The sequence below is a fragment of the Palaemon carinicauda genome, chromosome 17 (assembly GCF_036898095.1).
Source record: "Palaemon carinicauda isolate YSFRI2023 chromosome 17, ASM3689809v2, whole genome shotgun sequence".
NCBI lineage: Eukaryota > Metazoa > Arthropoda > Malacostraca > Decapoda > Palaemonidae > Palaemon > Palaemon carinicauda.
In genome coordinates this window covers 34,511,597-34,536,596 of record NC_090741.1, presented here as the reverse complement: position 1 = coordinate 34,536,596, position 25,000 = coordinate 34,511,597, and the positions used below count along the sequence as shown (strand labels likewise).

The following is a 25,000-nucleotide window of genomic DNA, read 5'->3' as shown; positions in this document are numbered from 1 at the left end:
AGCAGGACAATGCCCTAGAGACTGACCTTATATACTGTACATATGATTAGCGCCCAAGCCCCTTCTCCACCCGAGCTTGGACCCCATGATTGGACCAGGGAAGGCCAAGCAGAGGCTGCTGATGACTCAGCAAGTAGACATATAGGCTCCCCTAAACAACCTATCCTTATTTCACAATGATGGTGAGGTTGCAGACACTACAAGAAACTATCGAGCTTGAGCGGGTCTCGAACCCCAATCCGGCAGATCGCTAGGCAGGGAAGTTTCCTATAGGCCATCACAACCCTTTCATCTTATTGTGTAACCTTCAGCTTTTCGTTGTGTTTTTGTTTAATTATTATTTTTTATGTGAAAGTTTTAATCCTAAGTGAGTTTGCTTGAATGTCTGTCATATATTCATTACATTGATATTTAATAAAAGTGTTGAAGTTATTTTTTATGTTATTTATGAGATTATTTAAACAGTTCAAATGTATAATTCCTGATTGCGACACACTATCGTCACTTGTCCACTTGCATATTTTACTCTTTTGGTTAATAGATGTGTTATGAATTTCAAGGGATACAGGATAATGGTCATACACACATACTATATATATATATATATATATATGCTGAGAGAGAGAGAGAGAGAGAGAGAGAGAGAGAGAGAGTCATAACATCCCGATAACAAACGCCCCAATTTCACAAAAGTTGGAAGATAATCTAGGATTCTAGGGTACACATATTCGTTCCTTTACAATGCTTTTGAAATCCATTTTTTTCGGGTCATGCACACGTCATGTAGTAAGTAGGAGGAGTATTTAGCGTGTTTAGGTTATCAGAGATCGTGAAAAGCTGTCATTAAATTTAGCACAATTGCAAGAACACGGAAAGGTTGGCATGTTTCGCGTGCTTTTCTAATGTCATCAGTTCCTGGGTGTAATTCAGGTCACATTACACACGCACATATACACACACACACATCTATATATATACAGTATGTGTATGTATGTATGTATGTATGTATATAAACATATATTTTTATATAATACATTTTAAGTTACACTCTCGTAAAAGCGACTGACTATCCTCTCTCTCTCTCTCTCTCTCTCTCTCTCTCTCTCTCTCTAACCTAGAATATCATGATAACAGGTTACTTAGATCACGAAGTCACCATGTGTTTTACTCAAGCGTAAAACAGAGTGCGAGGTAATATGGGAACAATTTGGGAGGCAGGTCACGTGAGAGGTCGATTTCAACTCTGGAAAAGTGGGTGTCGAGAGGTAATGAGGAAGGAGGTAATAAGGGAGGAAATGCGTGCTCTGAATTGGAACACGGAGATGAAAATGAATCAGTCAATAGAAGCTTCACGTCTGCCGTTTGGGGGAAGAGGGGCGTGGTTGTTGTTGTTGTTGTTGTTGTTGTTGTTGTTGTTGTTGTTGTTGTTGTTGTTGTTGCCTATGACATTAGAATCGAGCTCCAGTTCAACTTCCTTATGAATGAGTGGAAATACACTGTTAAAAACATCGTAAAATTAACCAGAAAATCTTCGCAAAAATATAGTTCTTAGCCGTATTTCAGTAAAATACAGGTGACCGTAATTTTACCCTGATTTGTTATTATCTTTTACGGGGTGGTGACTGTAATATCACTTCTTAACGTCAATATATCTGTTTCTAAAACAGTAAATGCCTGGCAACATTTATTCCATGATTTTTAGTTTTTTTTTTACGGCTTATATTTAACAGTGTAGCATTGGTCTGCTAGATCACAAGTCAATGGTTTAAATGTATCGTCGAGCAATTTACTTCATTGGAATCACTGCTTCATCTCAGTGTTTTTGAGGACTAGAATTGGATATGTAAACCATAGATATATGTCCTTTTATGTCTGGTCTGTTTCCATATACGAGTTGGCTTATCCGGTTCAACTTGTTTCATGCTTTCCATGGATGGGGACTAGAAACGTCTGCATTTGTTTCTGTTGTGTGTTTGTACGTGAAGGACGGAAATATACTTATATCTCAGAGGATAATTTGTGTTTATAACTTCATATTGAGGTAATTATCGCTTCTAACCACTTAAATTGGCCGTCGTCTGCGCTGCGAGTGACATTATACACAAGAACAACAAAGGCAAAATAAAAGAAGTTATTCTGTGTATGAGTGGAACTGCCCTTGGCCTTTATGCTCATCCTTGGAAATAGTTCTTTTGCTCTAAATAAGCATTGAAAATATCTAAATATTTAGTATTTAAAATATTCGAATAAATATTTTGACACAAAACTGATTTGCCCAAGTATATCTAATTCAGCGAAAGGTCGAAGAGTTGATGTTGTCAGTTATTAGGTATGATGTTTTAGATAATGATAATTCGAGAGAGAGAGAGAGAGAGAGAGAGAGAGAGAGAGAGATGTTGAATAAGTTTTGTATGTTAAACTGGGAATCAGAGAGAGAGAGAGAGAGAGAGAGAATGTTGAATAAGTTTTGTATGTTAAACTGGGAATCAGAAAGAGAGAGAGAGAGAGAGAGAGAGAGAGAGAGAGAGAAGGAAGTAGTTAAGATGTTGAATGAGTTTTGTATGTTAAACTGGGAATCAGAGAGAGAGAGAGAGAGAGAGAGAGAGAGATGTTAAATAAGTTTTGTATGTTAAACTGGGAATCAGAGAGAGAGAGAGAGAGAGAGAGAGAGAGAGAAGGAAATAGTTAAGATGTTAAATAAGTTTTGTATGTTAAATTGGGAATCAGAGAGAGAGAGAGAGAGAGAGAAGGAAATAGTTAAGATGTTAAATAAGTTTTGTATGTTAAACTGGGAATCAGAGAGAGAGAGAGAGAGAGAGAGAGAGAGAGAGAAGGAAATAGTTAAGATGTTAAATAAGTTTTGTATGTTAAACTGGGAATCAGAGAGAGAGAGAGAGAGAGAGAGAGAGAGAGAGAGAGAGGAGATCTCTGACAACCCTGAAATACCACAGACGAGCATTTAAAAATCGCTCAATTACTCTGCCTTCCTCTAGTTGACCTACATCTCTGCCACGCCACTTCTGATTCTTCCCAGGCAAGCCACGCTCATCAGCATTCGTAAATAATGGTGGGTTGTGATGGCTCACGTTAGCATTGCCTGGTTCACTCAATGGCTCACTCAATGGCTCACCTTTGAAGTCTTTCTTACTGATGGTTTCCTTTTTTTATTTTCTAAATATTGCGTTATGTGAGTTTCAATGTTTTTTTTTATTTGTAATTTATTCTGCCTTTGACTACTTTTATTCATTATTCAATTTACTTGCAATTCCTAGTTTATTTACATATTTATCATATTCGGTTTTTCAGGACAATGCTGCTAGCTATTATTATTATTATTATTATTATTATTATTATTACAAGCTAAGCTATAACTCTAGTTGGAAAAGAAAAACTCTAAGAGCTCCAACAAGGAAATATAGCCTAGTGAGGAAAGGAAACAAGGAAGTAAATAAACTACAAGATGATCAGTAGCTCAAGTAGTGTGGCTAGCAACTTCACCCTCTTAGTGAAAACGATCTATGACTCATAAGCAGCCCGTCAAACCTCCGTACATGAAATGCGCTATTCACATTTATCTTGCCTTCACTTTCCGCGTACATTATATCAAGTCTCTTTCAAATGTATTTTTTTTCTACACGTTTATCCATCTTTTTTTTTTTTTTTTTTTAGGTTTTCTATCACCGTCTTCTATTCCTTTCGCATGGCCAAACCATTTCAAAACTCTCTGAACAGTATTTCAACAGCATCTTTCTTTGTATCACATCTGCATCCTTCTACGCTTTTTCGTCTTTCAATTCGTTTTACACCATGAAAGCAACACAGGCACACACACATATATATACATGTATATATATACATGTATATATATATATATATATATATGTATATATATATATATATATATATAAATATATATATGTGTGTGCATGTGTGTGTACATATATATTTATGTATATATATATATATATATATATGTATGTATGTATATGTATATGCATATAGTAGACACAAACACATATATTTGCATATATATATGTATATATATAGATAGATATTTATATATACGTACATATACAGAGAGAGAGAGAGAGAGAGAGAGAGAGAGAGAGAGAGAGAGAATGTACTAGGTGAATTATCTTGACATCATTTATGCGTTCGCACGTCTTTGCACTAAAGGCGTTCGTAACAAAGTCAATTCTTTCGAGGGCTAGTTCTGTTTATCGCAAGGTTCCTATCATACTAAACACAATATGTATTTACATAGCACCTGTATCTCCTGAGTGCATCTCAAGTGGTGGACTGTAGGCATTATTTATGGGTCTTTGTAGCCTACCTTGGACCCGTGTCTCCACCCACTTTTTAGCTATCTAATTTGTTTGTCTGGTCCAAACTCTAATTCAAAATCAGAATTTAGTAAAATAAAATCTAAAGGTTACTGTAACAACAATATTTAGTTTTGTGCATTGTAATTTAAAGGGCAAAACTTGTGTAATTGAAAAGCTGAATGTTATATATATATTAATACTAGTGTACGTGACCCTTTAAAAGTGACGGCTAAATATTTAGATAGATATGCACACACACGTCACATGCACCACCCTCTCATCAGGGTATGACTGTTTCCTCTCCCCCTATCCGAGGGACGTCGAGAGGTGGGCGTGAGTGGTCATATATATATATATATATATGCATATATATATACATATATATATATATATATATATACTGTATATATATATGCATGTATGTAGATATGTATATATATATGTATATATATATATATGTATATATTATATATATATATATATATATGTGTGTGTGTGTGTGTATATATAACTAGAAACTTGCTCTTTATTATATAGGGAAGATATTTTTATTAAAAAATGTAAGATTAAATGTAAAATTAAAATGGCCATTTCAAGATACCGGAATAAAAAAATATAGCCTATCTATATAATTTCCTATATTAAAATCATTTGCCAAAAATAGATTCCCTATACAGTGCAATAATGATAACCGGGAAATATATGGAAGGAATAAGTTATCAGTAAATAATAAAGGGTTATTCATGATAACAATCGAATACTGCAATAATTGCAAAGCGGAAAATACAAGTTTCATGTCATATGGCACATGCCATTGCTCTGCAAATTCCGGTGGGTTGGCGATGTTAACTGTTTTCGCAGTGTAATTCTATTTTTTATTTTATTTTATAGGGTTAATAAAACGTTAGGGAGAGAGAGAGAGAGAGAGAGAGAGAGAGAGAGAGAGAGAGACTTATTGAATAAGAGACATAAGTAAAGATAATATAAAATAAGAGAGGGAAGGCGAGAAGCTGAAGGAGAATATGAATGTTGCACCGAAGAGAGAGAGAGAGAGAGAGAGAGAGAGAGAGAGAGAGAGAGAGGTTCTCGATTTTATCGTACCTTACAAATTACGAGAATTGGTACCAAATGACGATTGAAATTGAATTTCTTAACAACTAGACAAGCAGTCGTTTAACCAAGAACTCTATAGAATACAAGTAACGCACCAGAACAACAACTCTGTAACCCTGACACTATTAGGCATTCACCCATATTACAGAATCACCAAATATTGGTTTCATCTTTTCGTCCCATCATCTGTTGTCTGTGTGAGATGATCCGTTTCAACGGCCGTCAACAGATGGCACTGATGTACGTTACGTAAAAGGAGCCTAAGTGTCCTTTCTTTTTATGTTTACATTTTCATACATTTTCTGCTTTACAGAGAGAAATTTGATTTACTTCCATGATTTTCTTATGTGTTATCTCTTTTCATAAAAAAGGTTGGATCAAGTCGGATACTGGATGGTTTACCGTTGGGAAAACATAAAGAACAGAGGTGAAGCTTGCAACCTCACTCCATAATTCCGAACTAAAAACAAAAAGGGTAACAGCTTCTCACGACTGCACTGCCTAAAAAAAGTTTGTTTAATATATATATATATATATATATATTTATGTATATATATATATATACATATATGTATATTTATATACATACAGTATATATATATATATATATATATTTATGTATGTATATATATATATATATATACGTATATGTATATTTATATATATACAGTATATATATATATATATATATATAATCATATACGCCATATATTATACACCGCCTAATATCTGGATTCTCTCTACGTCGGGATCAGAGACTCAAGGGGGAATCAACTGAAAGATAATAGCTTCGGGTTGGCCTGGGAATCGAACCCGGACACAAGACACTGAGGTTCCATTGACTTAGCAACTCAGCCACAAAGAGTTGGTGAGTCAATGGAACTTCAGTTTCTTGGGCCTGGGTTCGATTCCCTGGCCGACCAGAAGCTAATATCTTTCAGTTGATTCCCTCTTGGGTCTCTGATCCCGATGTAGAGAGACTCCAGTTATTAGGAAGTGTAAGATATATGGCTTATATTAATATATATGAAAACACGTCTAAATGAGCAAAATTATATATATGTATATATATATGGATATATATATATATATATATATACCGTATATATATATATATATATATTGTATATATATATATATATATATATACATGTATATATATGTATGTATGTATGCATATATATATAGTATATATAAATATATATATACATATGTATATATATATATATATATATATATATTACTTCACCGTTCGATTCACAATAAATGCGTATATAACCGTAACGAACCCGGAAGACCGTTGTAATGAGAGTAATAAGTAATGATGATGACGGTTACGAAGACAACATTTCTATCAAATTTTTATAGAGAGAGAGAGAGAGAGAGAGAGAGAGAGAGAGAGAGAGAGAGAAACATTACGTAATTACCTTTTTAAACTCAGTCATTGTACGAAACAGTAGTTTTGCCATATAGTGATAATTATATCCATAAATATATATATATATATATATATATATATAATGAATATCTACCACGTTATTAGATAGATCCCTGTCATTTTAAGAGTCTTGGGATCGATCCCAAGGGGGGTTAGAATTTTATTTATATTGCTTGGATGATTTTCTCATGATGTCCATCAGTTATTATTATTATTGTTGTTGTTGTTATTGTTGTTCTTCCTCTTCTTTTGTTGTTGTTGTGGTTGTTGTTGTTGTTGTTGTTGTTGTTGTTCTTCTTCTTCTTCTTCTTCTTCTTCTTATTATTATTATTATTATTGTTATTATTATTATTATTGTTGTTGTTGTTGGTGATATTATTATTATTATTATTATTATTATTATTATTATTATTGTACTTGTTGTTTTTATTGTTGTTATATTCTCAAATGCCTTTGCCAATTCTCTCTCTCTCTCTCTCTCTCTCTCTCTCTCTCTCTCTCTCTCAAAGCATATCCAAAGTAATTCCCAGCATTACCTTTGCGAATGTAACGGTAACGTTACGTTAATCAAGTAACATTATGTGGTAACGCTACATAGTTACATGGTGATAATGTGACCATCAGGGATAATCTCTCTCTCTCTCTCTCTCTCTCTCTCTCTCTCTCTCTCATAGTGTCGTTATTACCATACGTCGAATAAAAGTTGCTTTGAAAGTTTGATTTTATAAGACGTTAAAAGAGCTTAAATGTAATTTTTGTTTACAACAACAATAATAATAATAATAATAATAATAATAATAATCCGTAGTAGTAGTAGTAGTAGTAGTAGTAGTAGTAGTAGTAGTAGTAGAAGGCTGCCATTCGATATGGTAACACATCAAAATCATTAATGATAATAACAATAATCATCATCATCATCATCTTTTCCTAAGTCTATTGGCGCAAAGGGCCTTGGTTAGATTTTGCTAGTCGTCTCTATCTTGAGTTTTTAATTCAATACTTCTCTATTCATCATCCCCTACTTCACGCTTCATAGTCCTTAGCCACGTAGGCCTAGGTCTCCCAATTCTTTTGGTGCCTTGTGAAGCTCAGCTGAAAGTTTGGTGAACTAATTTCTCTTGGGCAGTGCGAAGAGCATGCCAAAATCATCTCCATCTTCCAATAATAACAATAATGATAAATAATGATAACGAGATCGATGATAAAAGTAACTGTAAAAATTATTAATTATTTTTTATCTATATTACATTTCAGTAGTAACATTATTACCTGAAAAAGAAGTATTTATAATAGAAAAATAAAATACCACTCCTTTAAAAAAAAAAGTTCTCCAGAACAACCACAAACATCAGAGGTCAGTAGAAACGAATCTTTTCTTCGACCAACGGTAAGTTACACCGAAAACCCGATTTTGTAATTGAAGAAAATACGGGAAAACTCTTTACGAAAAATAGAATCTCGCTCGACAGGTGTTTGATTGGAGGGCAGACAGGGAAGGACCCAGTTCAGCTCGGGAAGTGTGTGAAGAGAAGCACAGGTGGTGTACTGGATGTATCTTTTTTTCTATATATTCGATTTAATTTCGCGGTTTATAATTACACCGTTATGTCTACCTGGCTGTTCGTTCGGAGGCGGTTGGAAAGGGGCAAGTGATAGGGGATACTTCAAAAGTTCAAACTTGCAGCAAATGTTTTCATGTTGGACCGGGTGACACGAGTCTTTTTTAATATTTCATTACTTTTCATATAGTTTATTTATTTCATTATTTCCTTTCCTCACTGGGCTATATTTCCTTGTTAAAGTTATTGGGCTTATAGCATCTTGTTTTTCCGAATAGGGTTGTAGCTTTCCTAGTAATAATGAAAATAATAATACTACTTTTTTCTTTTTCTCTTTAGGAATATATACTTTTTGTGGTCCACTTCCTGTTCTTGGTTTTTCTTTGAGAATTTTAGGAATATATACATTTTTAAAGTGAGGTCTCTTGCAAATGTTTATAAACTCTTTCATTAGTTTTTTTGCAATTTCTCTTCACTGTTCTATACCTACGCATTATCATCTGCATCATTCCACTCTTACTATCCTTCCTATGGATGGGAAACCACCTACTCACCATTTCATTTTGATTCCTTAACCTCATTATGCAATATTGCCTCTTTTCCCCCAGACTATTCCTAAGGCCCACTGCTAGCTTACTTACATTTTATTTTTGGAATATACAGCATTCATCCCAATAAGCATCAATAGAATAAAATTGTATACTTATTTGTTAAAAGGATTCTGACGAAATTTGAAATTAAAAGCACCAAATATATGAAATATGAAATATGAAAGAGAACAGGAATGGTGATATACAGTGAGCGAGACTTGCTTTCCCCTCGGTTTAAATGGATGTCCTCCTCGACAGGCTTACCTATTCCTGAGGGGCATACCTACCCCTGAGAGGCTTACCCTACCCCTGAAGGGTGTTACTTCCCCTGAGGCTGACATATGACATAAACCGCAAGAGCCCAAGGGTATCTCGTGCCGGAACACGGAAGCAGGGGCACCACACCAGGTGTTTCTGTGCCCACCTGTTATCTAAGGCCGCCATACCCTTGGGCAAGGGGCACTCCCGGGAAGAAAAAAATATCTTCTCTTCCGGAGAGAGAGAGAGAGAGAGAGAGAGAGAGAGAGAGAGAGAGCAATTCCCTAGCAGGACAATGCCCTAGAGACTGGTCATATATACATATGATCAGCACTCAGGCCCCCTTTCTCTCCACCTAAGCTACGACCGGGAAAGGCAAGGCAATGGCTGCTGATGACTCAGTAGGTAGACCTATTTGCTCTCCACCCCCCTATGCTTAGCTCACAAGGATGGTGAGGTTGCAGACACTATAAGAAACATTCTAGCCTGAGCGAGACTTGAAACTCTGGGCGCTGATCATTTGTATATATGGTCAGTCTCTAGGGCATTGTCCTGTTTGACAGGGCAATATCACTGTCCCTTGCTTCTGCCATTCATGAGTCGCCTTTAAAGTCTAAAGATCTTGGTTACACCCTGACTCCGCGGTGCCACACACATGAACTCACCGTATAAGAGAGCGACAGGCTGCACATCCTCAGATCGAGGTGTACCAGGAATTCCTGTGTCCAACTGTACATAGTTCACTATCTACGCCAACAGAATCCTAAAAAAATATCAACAGGGATCGAACCCGGATCTCTTTGTGTGTAACACGCGCTGGCTACCAATTACGCCATGCAGCTAGAGGGAAAGCTATGAATAATTGTTAGTTATGTTTTTCAGTTATAGTTGGCCTTATTCCAGCATGTGTCTATGTAGAGAGAGAGAGAGAGAGAGAGAGAGAGAGAGAGAGAGGGAGAGAGAGATTAACCTCCTTGAGATTCAGTAGGTATTGTTCTTGCTAATCAGCCTTTATTAATCGGCATGTTTCCCATTGTTGTATTGCAAAAGGACTTACAAAGGTAAAACTCTTGATTTTATTTCCCGAATTTCTTCATTAGATAATTTAACAGTGGATACATGAAATTACACGCACTCACATAGTTATATATATATATATATATATATATGTATATATATATATATATATATTAATGTATATATGTATATATATATATATATATATGTATATATATAAGATTATTGTAAGAATCATGTGAGCTAAATTAATTAATTTATCGGGTGTGAAGAACTCGCGGTTAGAACAGGTGACGTATCTTGGATTCCCTATAATAACAGTTTTTTTTTTTTAGAGAGAGAGAGAGAGAGAGAGAGAGAGAGAGAGAGAGAGATGATTTGATTGAACTTTTCATGGTAAGTTTCCATGTTCTTAACAGAGTCACGCTAGAATCTTATGTATATTTAAGTGATTTTTGGAACGCAGAGAAAGTGACAGAATTCCAAAGTTGTTACCTTTGATCTCCTCGTCGGATAAAGGCAGATAAAGGTGACCCGTATTTGTACAGGGGTCTATTGGTGAATAGGCCAATTACCTCTAATCGTTTCATGGTAAATGTACAGGGAGGAACGACTCTGGTAATTGCAAGCAGCTCCACGTAAACAAACCAATTACCTGTAAGATACAGGCTATTGTAACCCTCTTTATTACAGGTGTCATCAGGTAAACGAACGCACCATGTGAATTCTTATTATTAAGTTAATTATCTGCTTCTTGGCTTAATTGTTAATGACGTTTTTATGGTGGCCAGGTGTGTTAATGACTTTCATAACATGGGGAGGAATGCGAGTATAATTATAATAATTTAGTAAGTTATTATTTTCATTGTTTTACGTTATTGTCAAAGATAAAGGGAAATATTTTGTTGTAGTTCGGCTAATACGCGCTAGGTGTCACTTCTCATCTTCAGGCTAGAAGTGGATCCACTTTCGTACCTAGTCTGGTTCATAACTTGGAGTGACTCGTAGAATGTATCTAAAGACAACGAGAGAGAGAGAGAGAGAGAGAGAGAGAGAGAGAGAGAGTTTTTGTAGTTTAGATGCTATGCGTTACGAGAGGGTGCCGGGTGTCTCCTCTCATCTTCAGGCTAGAAATCCATCAACGTTGTAGAATTTATCCAAATACAACGAGAGAGAGAGAGAGAGAGAGAGGAGAGAGAGAGAGAGAACCACACCCAACATAGCTGTAAGAGGACCTGCGTAATTTAGCGGATGTTTGAGAAATGCGAAAAATGTGAAGTGCACATCAGTGACCGCATCTCCTCAAATGAAGGGTTCCAAAACATGTGGCCGGGATCCATCTCAACGAGATAAAGATCAGCTGGTTATTCCGGTTGACCCTTTGCCGAAATGTTTTGGACACACGCACGCACAGGCTTTAGGATTACAGTTCATGTATTACAGTGGGAAGGTGCAACGGCCGATTACATAAAATCTGTATTTTCTCTGCTTACAAGAAAAGAAAAAGTCGCATTAGACACACACACACACACACACACATATATATATATATATATACACACGCACACACACACGCACACACACACACACACATATATATATATATATATATATTTATATATATGTATGTATGTGTGTATGTGTGTGAGTTTGTTTTGAATTAGGGTTGCGATGTATCCACTTTATCTTTTTCTTTTCCTCTACCCAGACAAGATACATTACAGATTTTAATTTTTTTGTAATCGTACGTTGCCCTTACTGCTGTAGTAGATGTACTATAATTCTACATTACAGTCAGAGGATTATAGAGCGGAATTACAGGAGTAGATCTCTGAAAAACTGTTATTCACTGTAGTTGCAACGCCCGCGTGTGCGTATTCGGAAATTTGATCTGTGAGTTTATCATACGCATGTGTGACAATCCATGTGTATTTGGTGTTTTCTAGCTTACTGTGTGGAAAAATAACTTATTTTTGCATCCATTACAGGCGTATGTTTTTCGGTATAATAATAATAATAATAATAATAATAATAATAATAATAATAATAATAATAATAGGGAAGTGGGGAATATGGAGAAAGGAAGAGTACCCCTGGATACAATCCAATTCATAGCTCAAAGGCAGGTGCTCGGGATGGGAAAGATTAAGGAAATAGGGAGAAAGAGAAGTATAGGAGAAGAATAAAAGAGAGGGGCAGACCCTCTTGCGATATTAGGGAATTGGTATTATTATTATTCCATTTTCATTTTCGGTATAAAATTACTCTTATAAATACAATATCTTTGAGATTGTATAGAAGCTAATTTTGTAAGTGTGTATGTTTTTACTTAATGTGTATGTTCGTTTGTTGGAATGATTTTATGTGAAAACTTTTATCTTTCAACTTGAAGTCAAAATAATATGTATATTTGTAATATTCTGCCAGAAAGTAATTTCTAATCATTTTCTAAACTTTATTCACTTCTGAGATGAATCGTAGTTGATCCAAAATGGAAGTGAGGAAATGAGAGTTTCCTCAGTGGAAAATGACAATTTATCACAGTGGAGATGGTTTTTCGCTTTCACTTCAGTCTTATATACATTTTTTTTTCGGAGTGGATCAAGTGTCAACTCGTGGAGGGAAATTAACTAAACTCTCACCGGATTTACTCTAAACTTAAGGACTAGTTTGTTCTGTTGGCTCAAATCACAGGTAGTTCTTTCCTCATGAAGCCTCGACAACGTTTACAGCGCTTCCTGAAGGCTAAAATTACTGGCTGCAACAACCCATGTACCACTGCACTGCCTCTACAATGTTTTGATGGTTTTTCTTTTCCGGATCAGCTTCATGGATCCGGCGGAGTCTTATCTGGATCGGTAATCCAAATATTTTCCGGATCAGCTTCATGGATCTGGTGGAGTCTTTTCCTGACTTGGCAATCCAAGTATCTTCCGGATCAGCTTCAAGGATCTGGTGAAGACTTTCTGGATCGGCAATCCAAATAACTTATGGATCAGCTTCATGGTTCCGTTGGAGTCTTTTCCTGGATCGGCAATTCAAATATCTTCCAAATCAGCTTCATGGATCCAGTGGAGTCTTTTCCTGTATCGGCAATCCAAATATCTTCCAAAACAGGTTTGTGGATCTGGAGGAGTCTTTTCCTGGATCAGCAATCCGGATCAACTTCAAGGATCCAGCGGAGGCTTTCTGGATCGGCAATGCAAATATCTTCCGGATCAGCTAACATGGATCCGTTGTAGTCTTTTTTTCTGTATCGGCAATACAATTCTTTTCTAGGTCAGATTCATGGATCCAGTGGAAATTTTTTTTTTAATCCAGTGGAGATTTTTTTTTCTGGAATGCAGTGGAAATCTTTTTGTGGAATCCAGTGGAGATTTTTATTTCTGGAATCCAGTGGAGATTTTTTTCTGGAATCCAGTGGAGATTGTTTTCTTGAATCGTGTGGAGTTTTTTTCTGGAATCCAGCGGAGATTTTTTATTCTTGAATGAGGTGGAGACTTTTTTATTCTTGAATGAGGTGGAGACTTTTTTTCTGGAATCCAGTGGAGATTTTTTTCTTGAATCATGTGGAGACCTTTTTTCTGGAATCCAATGGAGATTTTTTTTTCTTGAATCACGTGGAGATTTTATTTTCTGGAATCCCGTGGAGATTTTTTTGTGGAATCCAGTGGAGATTTTTTCTGTGATCCAGTGGAGATTTTTTTTTTTCTGGAATCTAGTGGAGATTTTTTTTCCGGAATCCAGTTGAGATTTTTTTTCTGGAATCCAATGGAGATTTTTTTTCTTGAATCCAGTGGAGATTTTTTCTGGAATCCAGTGGAGATTTTTCCTGGAATCCAGTGGAGATTCTTTTTCTTGACTCATGTGGAGATTTATTCTGGAATCCAGTGGAGATGTTTTTTCTGGAATCCAGTGGAGATTTTTTTCTGGAATCCAGTGAAGATTTTTTTCTGGGATCCAGTGGAGATTTTTTTTCCTGAATCATGTGGAGATTTTTTTTTTTCTGGTATCCAGTAGAGATTTTTTTTCTGGAATCCAGTGGAGATTTTTTTCTGGAATCATGTGGAGATGTTTTTCATGAAGCATGTGGAGATTTTTTTTTTCTGGAATCCAGTAGAGATTTATTTTCTGGAACCCAGTGGAGATTTTTTCTTGAATCATGTGGAGATTTTTTTTGAATCCAATTGAGGTTTTTTCTTGAATCCAGTGGAGATTATTTTCTGGAATCCAGTGGAGATTTTTTCTGGAATCCAGTGGAGATTTTTTTTTCTTGAATCATGTGGAGATTTTTTTCTGGTATCCAGTAGAGATTTCTTTCTGGAATCCAGTGGAGTTTTTTTCTGGAATCATGTGGAGATTTTTTTCTGGAATCCAGTGGAGATTTATTTTCTGAAGCCCATTGGAGATTTTTTTCTTGAATCCAGTGAAGATTTTGTTTTTTTGAATCCAGTGGAGATTTTTTCTTGAATCCAGTGAGATTTTTTCTTGAATCATGTGGAGATTTTTTTTCTGGAATCCAGTGGAGATTTTTTTTCTGGGATCCAGTGGAGATTTTTTTCTGGAATCCAGTGGAGATTCTCTTTTTTTGTTGAATCATGTGGAGATTTTTTTCTGGAATCCAGTGGAGATTTATTTTCTGGAACCCAGTGGAGATTTTCTTCTGGAATCGAGTGGAGATTTTTTTCTGGAATCCAGTGGAGATTTTTTTCTTGAATCATGTGGAGATTTTTTTCTGGAATCCAGTGGAGATTTTTTTTCTTGAATCATGTGGAGATTTTTTTTTCTGATATCCAGTAGAGATTTTTTTCTTGAATCCAGTGGAGATTTTTTCTGGAATCATGTGGAGATGTTTTTCTTGAATCATGTGGAAATTTTTTTCTGGAATCCAGTGGAGATTTATTTTCTGGAACCCAGTGAAGATTTTTTCTTGAATCATGTGGAGATTTTTTTCTGGAATTCAGTGAAGATTTTTTTCTTGAATCCAGTGGAGATTATTTCTGGAATCCAGTGGAGATTTTTTTCTGGAATCAAGTGGAGATTTTTTTTCTTGAATCCAGAGGAGATCTCTCTGGATCGGTAACTTAGATTGCAAAAATGTATATGATTTGATGTCATTATTTTAGCTAGATAGGTTATTTGGATCAAAGGCTAATTCTATAAATTTCAGTGTGAGCCTAATTAAATTTAAAATCCTGATGAAGATCTTGCATTCTACTCTATGTATCTAAGGGAGATCCTGTAATCTTTTGTAATAATGATTTGAAAGAATTAGTTTTCGGATCAAGGATGAGTCATGTAAAGTCGTAAGGTTAATACCAAATCCGGATCACAATTTGATTCTTAGATTGACATCTTTTTACCGGATTGGATATCTAATTGAAAGGACAGATTTCTTTATAAACTTGGAACTTCAAGGGAAGGATAATAGTAATCCATTTCTAGTCTTAGCAAGACTTATAAATGAAACTATAAGAGAGGACTATTCGAGTGCCATATGTAGATAAGATTATGATGAGGGTTAGATGGAGATGGTTTGGGCATGCTCTTCGCACTCCCCAACAGAGATTAGTTCACCGAACTTTCAACTGGGCTCCACAAGGCACTAGAAGAGATGGAAGACCCAGGTCTACATGGCTGAGGACTATGAAGCGGGAAGTAGGAGATGGTGAATGGAGAAGTATTGATTTGAAAGCTCAAGATAGAGACGACTGGCAAAATCTAACTGAGGCCCTTTGTATCAATAGGCGTAGCAGTAAGTGATGATGATGATGATGATGATGATTTCCTTTACAGATCAAGGACTATGTCAGTAGGAGTTCTATGTAACCTTATACCGGATATTGAGTCGGGTCATTCTTTGAATTTCGGAAGCTAGCTTTTCCCGGATCCAGTCCGTATAGAGACAGGAAATCTTAATGTCTCCGCTCATTCTCATATTCAGTATCAGATTATTTTTGTATATTTGTTCTCTTATTATTATTATCTTATTCTTATTTTCATGATTTTTACTCTGCATTTTCCATATTTTGTCAATTGTTCTTTATCATTTTTAACACAAATTTTCTGGATTATCCAAGTAAGTGCAATATAGGTACATACAGAAAAAGAGATGCAAACACACACATATATGTATGCATGCACAGTTGCACTCACAGACAAACATATACATAAATATATAAATATAGATGTGTATTTTTATGTACAGGATATATATATGCATATATACTATAATGTATAAATATATATATATATATATATATATATACTGAAGAGAGAGAGAGAGAGAGAGAGAGAGAGAGAGAGAGAGAGAAAAGAATTCCTCCCCAGAGCCTTATATACCGACCCGATCTCTAAACTCAAAACCTCAGGAGAAAAATGTGGTCGACTCGAAACCTTTCGTTTCCGGTGCCGAGTGAAAGGTTATTCAGGTGAAAATGTCTCCTCCAACCTCATTCATCCATTCACAACCTCCATTCGTCTCCTTGTAGGCAGACTCTCAAGGTCATTTTCTTTTGACCCCGTCTGACTCTTCATTTGATGTTTCTGTTTGAATGAAGTTGTTGTTGTTGTTGTTGTTGTTGTTGTTGTTATTTATATTATTGTTGTTGTTGTTGTTATTATTATTATTGTTGTTATTGTTATTAATATTATTCGGGATGAAAGAAAAATATCATTCATCATCATCATCATCTACGATCATTGATGCAAAGGGCCTCGGTTAGATTTCGCCAGTCGTCTCTACCTTGAACTTTTAATTCAATACTTCTCCATTCATCATCTCTTATTTCGTGCTTCATAGTCCTCAGCCATGTAGGCCTGGGTCTTCCAACGTTTTTCATACCTGGTGGAGGCCAGCTGAACGTTTAGTGAACTAATCTCTCTTGTGCAGTGCGAAGAGCATGCCCAAACCATCTCCATCTACCCCTCATCATGATCTAATCTACGTATGTCACTTGTGTAATCTCTCTTGTAGTTTCATTTTTTAATCCTGTTCTGCCATTTAACTCTCAATATTCTTCTGAGGGCTTTGTTCTCAAGTCTGCTAAATCTGTTGTAGATTGTTTCATTGTCATACCATGACTAATGTCCATAGAATAACAACGACCTCACTAAATTGATATATAGTCGGATTTTTATATGTAATTTCAGGCGATTTGATTTCCAAATTTTACTTAACCTAGCCATTGTCTGATTTGCTTTTTTTAAATCTTTCAATAAACTCTAATTCTAAAGATCCTGTATTAGAGATCATAGTTCCTAAATATTTAAATGATTCCCCCTCATTAATCCCTTTCTCCTTAACAATGAGATTTCATCTTCCCTTGCCTATTCCGTTCTCATCATTTCTGTCTAGTGTACATTCATCTTGAGCCAAACATCATTTGATATTTCACGCATGTTGGTAAGCAAGCTTTGCAAATCCTCTATTATTATTATTATTATTATTATTATTATTATTATTATTATTATTATTATTATTTATGATTATTATCATTATAATTATCATTATTATTATTATTATTATTATTATTATCATTATTATTATTTATTATTATTATTATTATCATTATTATTATTATTATTATTATTATTATTAATATTCTCATCATTATCTTTATTAATTATTATTATTATTATTATTATTATTATTATTGTTATTATCATCATTATCATTATTTATTATTATTATTATTATTATTATTATTATTATTATTATTATTATCATTATTTATTATTGTCATTATCATCATTATCATTATTTATTTATTATTATTATTATTATTATTATTATTATAATTATTATTTATTATTGTTATTATCATCATTATCATTATTTATTATTATTATTATTATTATTATTATTATTATTATTATTATTATTATTATTAAAATGAGGACATTAACTAGCCTGAGTCAAACTCGACTCTTACAGAGCTGGGCCGAGTAACATCGGGAAGACAAAATATTTATATGCATGTTAAATAAACGAATAAAATAAAATATAAATAAAATATAATAAAAAAAAATAAATTATGAGGTAACAATCTGTGATAAACAGAAATTTAAATCTTCTCTATATAACCTACAGTTTTATTGAAGCTTTACTTTCCCTCACGACCACGGGTGGAAACAGCCTTTAATGACGGTGTTATTGGCAGCAATGACAATAATGACAGGGAAAAGTTCTTCTCCATTTCACTGTGGGTCATGATCGCTTTTACATATGCGGTGGTGGAGACGCACATATCCAGATATGGCGCTGATATATCAGAGTTGCCAGTTTGGCATTTTCCGGGCCAGAAAAAACCAAATTTGTTCTTTTTTCGTGCTAGATACCTAAACTTGGCATTTTTTGAAGTTGGTTAGTCTAAAATGTTATATTTTCGACCTTTTTTTCTATTATTAGGTTGGCCTTTTAAAGCTGCAGTTTGATCAGACGTTGGCCTTTTTCATTTGCAAAACCTGGCAACCCTGATCAGTAGGCCTTCAGACATTTGCAACACTGCTGTACCAGACAGAGACAATGCTCATGAAAAATATTGAAATTTTCACATTAGAAATTCCATTGGTGGTGAGTTGAATCCCCGCTCAAGTCTGATAGTTTTCTCTAATGACTGCAGCCTTTCCGTCCATATGAGCGAGGGAGAAGAAGATGGGTGGTTTGGGAGGAGGCTTTGTCACCAGCAGCCATTGCCTGACCCTCCCTGGTCCTAGCTTGGTTTGAGAGGCGCTGATAGATCAGTAGGCCTTCAGAATTATACAACATTGCTATGAGTACCAGAGGGAGGCAATGCTCATGAAAGATATTGAAATTTTCACAGCTAGTACAGGAGATCTCTAGAAATTTCATTGGTCGACAGTTCGATCCCAGCTCAAGTCTGATATTTTTCTCTAATAATCGCAATCTTTCCGTCCATATGAGATAGGGAGGGCAGGATATGGTGTGGGTTTGTTTGAGGAGAGGCTATAAGTCTCCCTGCTCTGTCACTAGCAGCCATTGCCTGACCCTCCCTGGTCCTAGTTTGGTTTGAGGAGCGCTGTTAGATCAGTAGGTCTCCTGTGGGTACCAGACGGAGGCAATACTCATGCAAGATCTCTAGAAATTCCATTGGTCGGGAGTTCGATCCCCGCTCAAGCCTTGTTGTTTTCGCTAATGACTGCAGCTTTTTCGTCCAGAAGAGCTACGGATGCGAGGATAAGGAGGCTGGGATTGTTTGGGGGGAGTCACCATTAGTAACTGCCTGACCCTCCCTGGTCCTTGCTTGGGTTGAGAGGGGGTTTGGTTGGGAATCATATGTATATATGATCAGTCTCTAGTACCTGCCCCTTGCCTCTGCCACTCATGAGTAACCTCTAGATATTCCAGTAGTTGCGAGTTCGATCCTCGCTCATGTCTGATTGTTTTTACTAATAACTGCCACTTTCCGTCCATATGAGCTAGGGAAGGGAGGAATTGTGTTAGGGTGAAGGCTATAAATTTCCCTGCTGAGTCACCAGCAGCCACTGACTGGCCCTCCCTGGTCCTAGCTTTTGGTTGATATTGGGTTCGATTGGGGATTATATGTGTATTTGACCAGTCACTAGTACCTTGCCTCTGACACTCACGAGTGAGCTTTAAAGGCTCCTAGAAATAGGCCATACTGATACGACACCGTCCGAATCTGAGACACTGATGGAAGACTGAGAAGTTTAAAACCCTGGGACAACACTCTCAGTAATTAGAGGGGCACTCCGTAGAGCACAGACCTTTTGCTCGGCCGTTTGCTCGACCTTGACCTTGATCTTTGACCTTAACGTGTATTAATTAGCGTGGATTTTCATACACTCAAATATGAACCAAGTTTGAAGTCTCTGTGACAACGATGTCCGAACTTATGGCGGATTATGTGAATTGGACATTTTGCTTGACTGTGACCTTGACCTTTGACATTGACCTTCCAAAATGTAATCCTTTCCATATTTTTACATAAAAATTAATACATGCAAGTTTCATTACTCTCCGATTAAAATTGTGGTCAGGAAGCTGTTCATAAACAAACACACACACAGACGCAAACGGGGTAAAACATAACCTCCTTCCAACTTCGTTGGACTACGGATCCTTTAAGGGATGAGGTTGTCATTTTATTTATTAATGTTTGTTTATTTGTTCATTATTTCTCTTCTGTTTTTTTATTAGTTGTAGATCATTCTATACTGAAGATTAAGCTACACATTCTAGTTAATCTTCATCTTGGATTTACAATATTATTATTATTATTATTATTATTATTATTATTATTATTACTAAGTTATAACCCTAGTTGGAAAAGCAGGATGCTAATAGCCCAGGGGCCCCAACAGGGAAAATAGCCCAGTGAGGAAAGAAAACAAGAAAAAATAATTCTAGTTAATCTTCGTTTTGGTTTTACAATATTATTATTATTATTATTATTATTATTATTATTATTATTATTATTATTAAGCTATAACTCTAGTTGGGAAAGCAGGATGCTAATAGCCCAGGGGCCTCAACAGGGAAAATAGCTCAGTGAGGAAAGAAAACAAGGAAAAATAGAATATTTCAAGAAGAGTAACAACATCAAAATAAATATTTCCTATATAAACTATAAAACTTTAACAAAACAAGAGGAAGGGAAATTTGATAGAAGTGTGCCCGAGTGTACCCTCAAGCAAGAGAACTCTAACCCAAGAGAGTGGAAGACCATGGTACAGAGGCTTTGGCACTACCCTTACCAAGAGGAATGTAGCCACTGAACAATTACAGTGTAGTAACCCCTTGGGTGAAGAAGAATTGTTTGGTAATCTCAGTGTTGTCAGGTGAATGAGGACAGAGGAGAACCTGTAAAGAATATGCCAGACTCTTCGGTGTATGTGTAGGGAAAGGGAAAAACCCGTAATCAGAGAGAAGGATCCAATGTAGTACTGTCTGGCCAGTTAAAGGACCCCATAACTCTCTAGCGGTAGTATCTCAACGGGCGGCTGGTGGCCTGGCCAACCTACTACCTATAGAATAATAATAATAATAATAATAATAATAATATATACATATAATATGTATATATATATACATATATATACTGTATATATATGTATAAATTTATATATATACATATTTTATATATATATGTATATATATTCATTTATATACATACATATATATATACACATACAGAGAGAGAGAGAGAGAGAGAGAGAGAGAGAGAGATTATTAATCATTTGTGTATTCATCTTTTCAGTATCTTAAATTTGATTATATTTGACAAATGGTTTCTTCTTTCCCAGGCACTGATTCTCGAGGTCACGTGACTTAGACCGCAATGGCTGAGACGACAGGCTGACCTCTACGCAAGGAGGTCAAGGTATGTACTAACTCTCTCTCTCTCTCTCTCTCTCTCTCTCTCTCTCTCTCTCTCTCCCTTTTATCTAGCAATTTATCTACTTATGACCACGCGGTTTTGCCCATACGCGACCTGAAAATATAAATAGGATGTAAAAACTAGTCATAAGGAAAAGAATATGTATCCTTCGAACAAACAAAAACAAGGGACTGTTCAGTTCAGACTGCATCTGGAGAATCAGACTTAACACTTTACACACATATCTCATTAACAGGGCGTCGAACCCTTTACCCTTCCTAGCTCTTCATCTGTGCATCTTGACCGTTATCTTAAGTTTCCTGGGTTGTCGTCTCTGCCTGGTGATCGCCAGACAAGGGTTCGAGTCCCGCTCAAACTCGTTAGTTCCTATAGTGTCTGCAACTTTTGAGCTACGGGAGGGGAGTTTTGGGGAAGCCTGTAGGTCTATTTGCTGAGTCATCAGCAGCCATTGCCTGGCCCTCCTTGGTCCTAGCTTAGGTGGAGATGGGGCTTGGGTGCTGATCATATATGGTTAGTCCCTAGGTCTTTGTCGTGCTTGATAGGACAGTGTCACTGTCCCTTGCCTCTGCCATTCTTGAGAGGCCTTTAAACCTTCAAACCGAGAGGTATAACACCTACAATACTTATTCAATGTATCTGTCAAGTACCGAGTAAGTCTTCCTCCTTCAACTGTTCACTTTTAACGGGCATAGAGCGAAGTTATAGGATAAGAAAAGGGAATGTGGAAAGAAAATGGGATTTAGAAAGAAAACGGGAACCTCTAGTTATTGGAGACGGTGCGTGGTTAAGTGTGAATTCAACCCACCACAGTTAATTGAATGCCAGGTACTTGAATAACAGCTTAGGTTAACAGTCACTTGTGGATTTCAGGGAACTGTTTCAAATCATTCCAGCTCGCTCTGGGATCGAACGCCAGAAGTTTCGCTGGTGTTATGGGTGCCTTAGCCACTGACCGGAGATGCCTACATTGTATTGCGATTAGTTGGTGGAGAAATGTTGAGCCGGAAATACACTACGATATCTATCATCATTTTGACCTTTTTAAGAGATTTTAATGGTATTAGGATACAGTATCCTTTAGAGAGAGAGAGAGAGAGAGAGAGAGAGAGAGAGAGAGAGAGAGAACTTTAAAAAATATATATTTCTTGCCGGACCTTTATTGATAAAACATCTTGATTATTTGCATATGACCCCTCCCCCCCTTCTCTCTCTCTCTCTCTCTCTCTCTCTCTCTCTCTCTCTCTCCGACAGCAAGCGGCGATTTGACCTTGAGCGATCGATGACCTTACGGAGACGAGCTAAGAAGAAGAAGAAGAGGAAGCCAGCACTTTCGGTTTGGTCGACTAAAGATGGCATGTTGCTTCCTCGTGGAAAGTGCCCTGGACAAAGGCCTTTTGTATATATATATATATATATGTGTATATGTATATATATATATATATATGTATATGTATATATATATATATATACATATATATATATGTATGTATATATATATATATATATAAACGGGCCGAACCTCAGACATGAATAAGAACATGCCTGGGGCCTTGTAATGCAGTGCACTAGAAACGGTTGCATTTGTTGTTATTTTGTGTGTATATATATATATATATATATATGTTTTAATGTGTGTGCATGTGTTTGTGCCTGTGATTTAGTTTTACTGGGTAAGATCAGATTAGTATGCTTTGCATTTGATTATATATATATATATATATATATATATATATATATATATATATATATATATGTATATATATGTCTATATGCTTTTTGGACAATTATGATAATAATAGTAATAATAATAACAGCAACTATTATTATTATTATTAATATTATTATTATTATTATTATTATTATTATTATTTTGCTCATGTTAGAATGTGTCAAATCTTTAAGTTTTTCATTCAGTCATTCAACTTCTCTTATTTATGTAATTTTTCTTATTTGACCATATCCAGACAATTTTGCGGCCATATTGAATAATAATAATAATAATAATAATAATAATAATAATAATAATAATAATAATAATCTCCCCTATATAATAAAGAGCAAATGTGTGTCTATATATAATTTTTTTCCGGTCACGCAGAGAGGCATTACCAGACGTTAACTATTCGGTCTCTCCCCGTCCCACGGATAGGGGGAGAAGAGTAGTCATGCCTTTCTGATAGGCGGTACCTTGGAAACCACAACTGCCTTGTTGTAGTTGGGAACCGGGGAGGGTGTGGGACGGGTTGAATCTTTGAGTGTGTGCATATCTCCATGAAAATATAGCCGTCATTTTGACGGGTCGCGTACAGTAGCAATAATGAACTTAGTTGTGATAATGGTTTTAATACGCACATAATCATATATTTTTAGACACCTGTTGATTCTCAAGCCTTGATAATGATAATATTAAGGACAATAATAATGGTTATTATTATTATTATTATTATTATTATTATTGATATCAACCGCATATTCTAAACATATTGTTGTTCCTGAAGGGTTGATGATAATGATAATATTAATAATAATAATAACACTAATGATAATAATAATAATAATAATAATAATAATAATTATTATTATTATTATTATTATTATTATTATTATTATTATTGTTATTATTAATGATACTTGACAAATCTAGTGAGGGTTTCTACCATTTGAAGGTCAGAGTAGTGAATCTTACCCTGTCTCCCCATCTCTCGGGATCTCTTTAAGAGTCCTAGCACGTCCCACGGGAGCTGGAACCCACACCTCCCCACCCCCCTCCTCACTTCCCTTGCTGCCTACCGAGACTGCACTAAAGAGGATAGGACTCTTCTCCAGTCTCTTTAGGTTTCTGGATTATTTTGTCTTTATAAAAATCTAGTCTTTTGTTTTCTCAGTTTCTGGTCCTTTTGAATTTGATTTTATTTATTTCAGATTATTTTTTTTTTTGCTTTTTTATTTGTTTTTTCTTCTACATATATTTTTTTCTAATTTATTTTTGATTTAATATATTATTATAGACAGTTTCTGGTCGTTTTGAATTTAATTTTATTTGTTTCGGAGTATTTTTTTGCTTTATTTTTTTATTTGTTTGTTTCTTCTACATATATATATTTTTTCTAAATATTTTTTAATTTAATATATTATTATATCTATAAATTAAGATGGTATTTTATTTATCAATTTCTGTTCGTTTTGAACTTCTTTTTATTTAATTTAGAACATATTTTTTTTGACTTTATTTTTTCCTATTTGTTTGTTTCTTTTACATATATATTTTTTTAATTTCCTAAAGTACTTTTGATTTAATATATTATGTCTTTATAAC

General features: G+C 35.3%; 1 protein-coding gene across 1 annotated transcript in view; it reads left to right on the top strand.

The window, feature by feature from the left end:
• Positions 1-25,000, top strand: part of Exn (Ephexin) — a 222,187-nt gene that overhangs the window by 443 nt on the left and 196,744 nt on the right. The window contains exon 2 of the mRNA XM_068390827.1: positions 21,590-21,666. The gene's annotated coding sequence lies outside the window, so the exon portion shown is untranslated. The remainder of the gene's footprint in view (positions 1-21,589; positions 21,667-25,000) is intronic.